We start from the raw sequence: 7606 nt of genomic DNA, 5'->3' as shown, positions 1-7606 counted from the left end.
ACTGATGCTATGGTGTGCTTACGGACAGGAGCCTAGCATAGCTGTCCCCGAGAGACCCAAAAAGCAGCTGAGACAGGTGCAGAATTTGCACTAAACCATTGTACTGAGGTTGAGGACCCCTCTGGTTGAATTATGGAAAGGCTAGAAGCTGAGGAGGAGGGCTACCCCATAGAAAGACCAGTAGTCTCAGTTAACCTAGACCTCTGATTCTCTCAGACACTGAGTTGCCAACTAGGCTATACAGGAGCTTGTCTGAGGCCCCAATACATATATAGCAGAGGACTGCTTCTGGTCTGGCCTCAGTGAGAGAAGAGGTGCCTAATCCTGGAGAGACTTGAGGCTTGAGGTCTGATGGGGGAGAGGGCGTCATCTTGGAGATAGGAGGGAGGAGGAATGGGATGAGGAATTGTATGTAGGACCAAGAGGACTGTAAAAAAACTAAAAGTATTTTAAAAAAGAAATAGAAGCATATTCTATTGGACAATGATCATAAACAATTCCAAGTGTATCGGCATAGCAAAAAGGAACTATAAGTGAGCTGTCTATGAAAGCTCTACATTCTTCCCATCAACCTTAGCATGATGACTTGATTTCTTAAGGAAGACCTTGTACCAATGAAAAAGCAATTGCCTTTGTGCTTTCAGTATTGATGTGCTAACATGGACACAGTCCAAATGGTGACAATTGCACTTGAAAATGGGACTATAAAGTAAATATGTAAAAAGAAATCTGTCCTTTGAGTTCTCTACAACAAGAGTACAAATTTGATTAGGAAAATATATAACCGCCAATTAATGTGTTCTGCTACTCTAACTGGATGTTGTTTGCAGAGAATGGATAAGGGGTATGTTGTTGAGGAAGGACACAGATGATTGATAAAAATATTTTAATAATACAAGTCTTAAAAATTAGGTTTACAAGTCTTCATTCTTCTGCTATTCTTAGGTCAATAGGATTCTATTCATACACAAAACACAAAATAGGGAACAAACTATCATGCTTTGTTGGTATATCCCAAGATTAGAGATAAAGAGAAAGCCTGAATTGAAATTTATTAGTACAAAATTGGCACTAACTACTAAGAAGACTGTCTCATAATTAAAAAACTTTTACATACACATATGTAATACTTTATATGCATTAGACTGGCAGTTTGTGGAGAATAGAAAAGCATTTTTCCTATGTCAGGTGTGAAGGAGTAGAACAATTTATGAATTAAATCTCTTTATGGAGCAATGTAAATTAATTTAGATGTAGGTGACCTAGTTATGTGAAAATATGTCTTCTTTACCAAGTCTAGCATTTTAACTGGTTGCTTATATCATTAGTACTAAAATTTTAATATTCCATTTTATTAAATAATTGGCATATTAGGCAGCTTTGAAGACACAAAGTGAAGAACTAAGATTATTTAAAGTAATTTAAAATGCATTTAAAATGAAGATGTAGTGAACACAGTTTTGTGTTGAGGTCTTTGATCCACTTGGACTTGAGTTTTCAGCAAGGTGATAAATATGGATCTATTCACATTTTTCTAAATGCAGGCATCCAGTTACACCAGCACCATTTGTGGAATATGCTTTCTTTTCCCCATTGTATGCTTTTGCCTTCTTTGTCAAAAATCAAATGACCATATGTGTCGGTTCATTTCTGACTCTTAGATTTTATTCCATTGACCTACCTGCCTGTCTCTGTACCAAGACCATGCAGGGTTTTTGTTTGTTTGTTTGTTTGGTTGGTTGGTTTGTTGGTTGGTTGGTTGGTTGGTTGGTTGGTTTTTACTATTGTTCTGTAGCACAGCTTGAGGTCAGGGATGGTGATATCTTCAGAAGTTTTTTTGTTGTTCAGGATTGTTTTAGCCCTCCTGGGTTTTTTGTTTTTCCATGTAAAATTGAGAATTGCTCTTTCAAGGTCTGTAAAGAACTATGTTGGGAATTGCATTGACTTTCTAGATTGCTTTTGGTAGGATGGTCATTTTCACTAATGTTAATCCTACTGATCCATGAGCATGGGAGAATTTTCCATCTTCCTCATCTTATATCTTCCTCAATATTTTTTCTTCAGAGACTTGAAGTTCTTGTTCAGATCTTTCACTTGCTTCATTAGTGTTACCCTAAGATACTTTATATTGTTTGTGGCTCTTTCCCTCATTTCTTTCTTGGCCCATTTATCGTGTGTATAAAGGAGAACTAGTGATTTTCTTCAGTTAATTTTGTATCCAGCCATTTTTTATCAGCTATAAGGGTTCTCTGGTAGATTTTGGGGGGTCACTTTTAAATACCATCATATCATCAGCAAATAATGGTATTTTGACTTCTTCCTTTCCAATTAGTTGTCTTATTGCTCCAGCTAGAGCATCAGTACTGTCTTGAATAGAAATAGCTTTGAATGCATTGGTACATGAGACAATTTCCTAAATAAAATGCTAATGGCTCAGGTTCTAAGATCAACAATTGATAAATGGAACCTCATGAAACTGAAAAGTCCTTCTGTAACACAAAGGACACTGTCAATAGGACAAAATGACAGCCTACAGATTGGGAAAGAATCTTCACCAACCCTATATCTGACAAATGGCTAGTATCCAAAATTTAAAAGCAACTCAAGAAATTAGATGCAAACAATTCAAGTTACCCAATTTAAAAATGGTGTACAGAGCTAAACAGAATTCTCCATAGAGGAATCTCAAATTCCTAAGAAGCACTTAAAAGTAAAAATGTTCAAAATGCTTAGTCATTAGGGAAATGCAAATCAAAATGACCCTGAGATTCTATTTTACTCCTGTCAGAATGGCCCTGATCAAAATCTCAAGTGATAGCACATGCTAGGAAGGATGTGAAGCAAGGGGAACACTCCTCCCTTGCTGGTGGGAGTGCAAAATTGTACAACCACTGGGGTCCTGGGATAGGAGAGAACATAGGACCTCTATGGGGTGACTTTATCTGAGATTAACATCAGAGTGGGATAAGAAACTGAAGTGGCTGACTTCTATAGACAGACAGGATTTCTAGAGGAGGAAGGGGAATATCAATGCACCCACAAAACCTTTAACCCCAAATTTGTCTTGCTTACAAGATGTGCAAGGATAAAGGTGGAGCAGAAACTGAGGGGATAGCCAACCAATGACTGCTCCTCCTTGAGACCAATCTCATGTGTGATAGCAAATCCTTGACACTATTAATGATACTCTGCTATGCTTGCAGACAGGAACTTAGCATAACTGACTCCTGAGAGACTTTATCCAGCTGCAGATTGAGGCAGATATAAAGACCCACAGGCAAACATCAGGCAGAATCTTGTTGAAGAATAAGGGATAAGTGAGAAAGATGGAGGGGGTCAAGGATGCCATAAGAATAACTACAGTGTCAACCAACCTGGGACCATGGCAGCTCACAGAGCCTGGGCCACCATCAGGGAGCCTATAGGAGCAGGACCTACATTTATAACAAATATTTGGTCTGGACTTCCCAATTCCTTAATCAATGGAGCAGGGGCTACTATGGTCTCTGTTTTCTACCATTGGATCCCTTTAACCTATCTGGACTGCCTAGTTGGGCCTCAGTGGGGGATGATGTGCCTAGTTCTAGTCCAAGGGTAGGATGGTACTCAGTGGGGAACTACTCTTCTCTGAAGAAGAGAGAGAAGGGATTTGTAAGGGTAGGACTGGAAAGAGAGGATGGAAGGGCTATTGTTGGGATTGAATAAAAATAAATAAATTAATTAATTAATTAATAGATAAAATAAAAATCTTCAATATTTAGTTAATTTTACATTGATTTTTTAAACTCTACAGAACAGTGTTTCTTTAAGAAATTGAAGAGCTAGAAGAAGCTGAGAAAGAAGGCAAACCTGTAGGAGGACCAGCAGTCTCAATTTAACATGGACCCCCCCTGCAAGATCTCCAGACACTGGATCACCAACCAGGCAGCATACACCAGCTGAGATGAGGCCCTCAACACATATACAGCAGAGGACTCCGGGTCTGGGTTCAGTCAGAGAAGATGCACCTAACCCTCAGGAGACTGGAGGGGAGTTTAGAGGTCGGGTGGGGTGAGAGTGGGTGGGGTGGGGGGTGGGAAGGGTGAGGAGGAGTTATGGGATGTGGAACAATCAGAAGGTGGATCTGGAGGGAAAAATCTGGAGTGCAGATAAATAAAATAAAATTAAAATAAATAAAAAAAGAAATTGAAGTTCCCTGAAGGTAAAGAGGGGGACCCCATCACCAGGACCAACTCTGCCCCAGGAAGGAGATTCTCTGAAAGGCCTGTCTCATTTTAGAATTATCAGTTATGTGGAAACCAGTTTATACTTTTTTTTTTTTGGTTCTTTTTTTCGGAGCTGGGGACCGAACCCAGGGCCTTGCGCTTCCTAGGCAAGCGCTCTACCACTGAGCTAAATCCCCAGCCCCCCAGTTTATACTTTTACACCACACAAAGTGTCTTATTAGGATTTCCATTGTTATGCACAGGCACCATGACAAAGACACCTTTACAAAGGACAACATTTCATTGGAGCTGGCTTATATTTTCAGAGGTTTAGTCCATTATCAACATGGCGGGAAGCATGACAGTATCCAGACAAACGCGGTGCTACAGCTGCTGAGGTTGCTACATCTTTATCTGAAGGCATCTAGTGGAAGACTGGAATTCCACAGTGGGCAGAAAGTAAATCTGTACATTGATTTAGTAATTTTTAATACAAAAAGATGAAGCAACACTGGTCTCATATAAAATATAATTTACATAATCATCAATATCTACTATGTTTATTCTAATCACTGTGTAAAAATCAACACAGCTTCCTGGTATTAAATCAACTCTAATATGTAATGTCAGAGTTCTATTGGATGAGAAGTTCTGGATCAAATCACCTGGTCCTCTCCTCAAGGCCTCAAGAGACTGAAATCAATGAGTCAACTGGATTCAGCCTTACTTGTGGTCCAGGCTCCTCTTACGCTATATGGCTGGCAGAATTTGATCTACTGAGGTTTTAGGATTCTGGCTCTCATGGAAACACACAGTTTTGAGATGTATTGGAGACTATCCATGATGCTTAGTATTTCTGCATGTTCCATTTCTAGACTGGAGCCTCTCTTAAGTGGTCCTTCTGATTTTGCCATCTGCTTCAGCCAAGACAATCTCCTTTGCCTTTAATTTAGAGTTAAGCCTTCTGAAATGTTAGTTCTGCCTTTAAAATCTCTGTATCTTCACCATGGAAAAGGAAAGTAGCATGTCACCTCATGGTTTTTGGGAAAGATATAAGGTGTGAAGATCAGTAGGTCTACCCGAGTCCTTGTCTGTCCAGGTATTTGGAAAGCCATCTTTATGATGAGCTCATGAAAATAAAAATTACATCAAAGTTACTATTAAGTCAGTGGCACAAATTGCCTGGATTTTTCTGTTAGAAGGGTCTAGAGATGATCATTAAAGTCTATCAAGAATTAAGAAATGTAAAGGACTTGAGAGGTAAGAGGAGTCCAGTAAAATACTTTCCTTGTTCAAATGTCATTACTTGGTTAAGAGAACCAGAACTATATGATTTAAATGTCTAGTTACTTAATGCCACAATGGCATCAATTAGATATCTGGTTATGCTTCACAATACCAGAGTGACTACCCTTTTATCAAGAAGCACCAGCAGCAATAGAATTTACTCCTACAGTGTCTATTGCTTCGCAGTACCAGACTCACCTTTTATGACTGCATTGTCAAAGTGAAGCTGAGCCCTTTGGCTGAGCTCTCTATCTTTCTTTTGTCACCTCTGCTGAGGTTTTTGTCGATACAGTCTTCTGGAGAATCATCGCAATAGGCTGAGGTATGGCTTTCTAGGTCTGACTTAGTCGCCCACCCCACCCCATCTCTCTCCCTTCCTCCCTTTCTCTTTTCCTTCTCCACTCCCTCTCTTTATCTTTCTATAGCACAGTTTCTTCAGCACCAGGATCCTTGAAGCTTCTCCACTGTCTAGCTCCCACAGAACAGAATAGGCAAGAGAATCCAGAAGCTGCTCATTCCTTTGTCTTGTGATCTCCTCGTAGCTAGCTTTACTTACTGCTCCAGATGGTAGATGTCCTACAAATGCTGCCAGATGGGCACCGCAGTGCTGTTTAGTGAATGGGGCTACACTTCCTTCAGCAGGGTCTCTATGCTAAGACCCTTAACAAAGAGTCAAGGTATCTTCCCTGGAAGTTACAACATTGGTGGTGGTAGCTATTTCACTGATATTGATTTAACCTCCTATTTGTCATTATTAACTGATAAGTCATTTTCTAACTTCACATTAAAGCTAATAGTTGTTTATATTAAGCATTCCTTTTCTAATTACTGTGAATTGTCTCTATTGACTGCAATAGCATGTACTGATATCTGGTGGCTAAAAAGCTTCATATTGATCTCCCATCTGTTGCACTGCCTCAACCTTTCACTGAACATCTATCAGGTACTGCTACTGAGGATACAGTGCTAATCGCATATAAACAAGTTCTATCCTTATCATTAACAAAGGTAAATCCCATGTGCAAAACTAATACGCAGTTAAAACAGTCTGTTGGGTTCTGATAGATGCATAGCACATACTGAATCCGGAGGAGAGGGGAAAGAATTGTAGAAAGCTTACAGTGAATCACGTGGGAAGCCACATGGTGTGGTCACTAAAAGGAAGATCGGAGGCAGAAAGTTTCGAAGAGGATTGTAAAGAAAGCTTGCTTGGGAAATATGTTCCCAGACTTATTTTCACACATGGAAAGCTAGTTGGCTGCAATTTATAACTATCTTGAGAACAATTCTAAGTGTCTCCTCTAACTAACATAGTTTACTATGACTAAAAAATAAAATCAAAGTCTCTAATCAAATTAGCTGTGCTGTGCCCTGTCACTTCCATAATTGTGTGTTATGCTTAGGATAACTGTAAAACGAGGAGCTTGCACCAAGTTTCTTTAACACTTTACTCCATGCACAGAATGAGGTATAATCTGGGGAAATGGCATCAAACGAACCCTCTAATTTATTTGAGCCTTTGTACATCAAAGGCTCGTGTGCTTACTTATGTATCAATCTTTAATAATCATGGCCTCATCTACTTTAGTCTACAAAATTTTCTTCAGTAACGACTCATTGCACAATTTTTACTTTGTGTATCTCTAATAGACGTCCCTCTGACAGACTTCCATTCAGGTTACCTTAGTGTGACCTCACAATCCTTAGCCAACCATAGTGTAGACCAATGCAAGGATGATCAGATAGAAATGATCTGTTAATATGTGTGTCTACAGGTACATGCTTTCAAATTAGCAGATGACCAGCTTTAATTAAAAATACTATATATGTCTTTTAATCCTTTTTGTTTTTACTTTACACTTCCCTCAAACCCAAAACTTGTTGAGCTGTTGTTTGTAATGTGGCATAGAGGCTTCTAAATACAAATGAGCATATCTTAAGTAGTAAATGCAATGGCAGGCACAATAGTTTATTTCAGATAATGTGCAGAATAGATGTCCATGACCCCTTCACACAGGCTTACAGACAAAAAACTAAGAGTGTGAAAAATTAAATCTGAATGCAAATCTCTCCCCTATAATTTTTATACAGCATACTTTGATCATATTCCTTTC

Source organism: Rattus norvegicus, chromosome 2, assembly GCF_036323735.1.
Source record: "Rattus norvegicus strain BN/NHsdMcwi chromosome 2, GRCr8, whole genome shotgun sequence".
NCBI lineage: Eukaryota > Metazoa > Chordata > Mammalia > Rodentia > Muridae > Rattus > Rattus norvegicus.
This window is presented reverse-complemented; position numbering follows the sequence as displayed.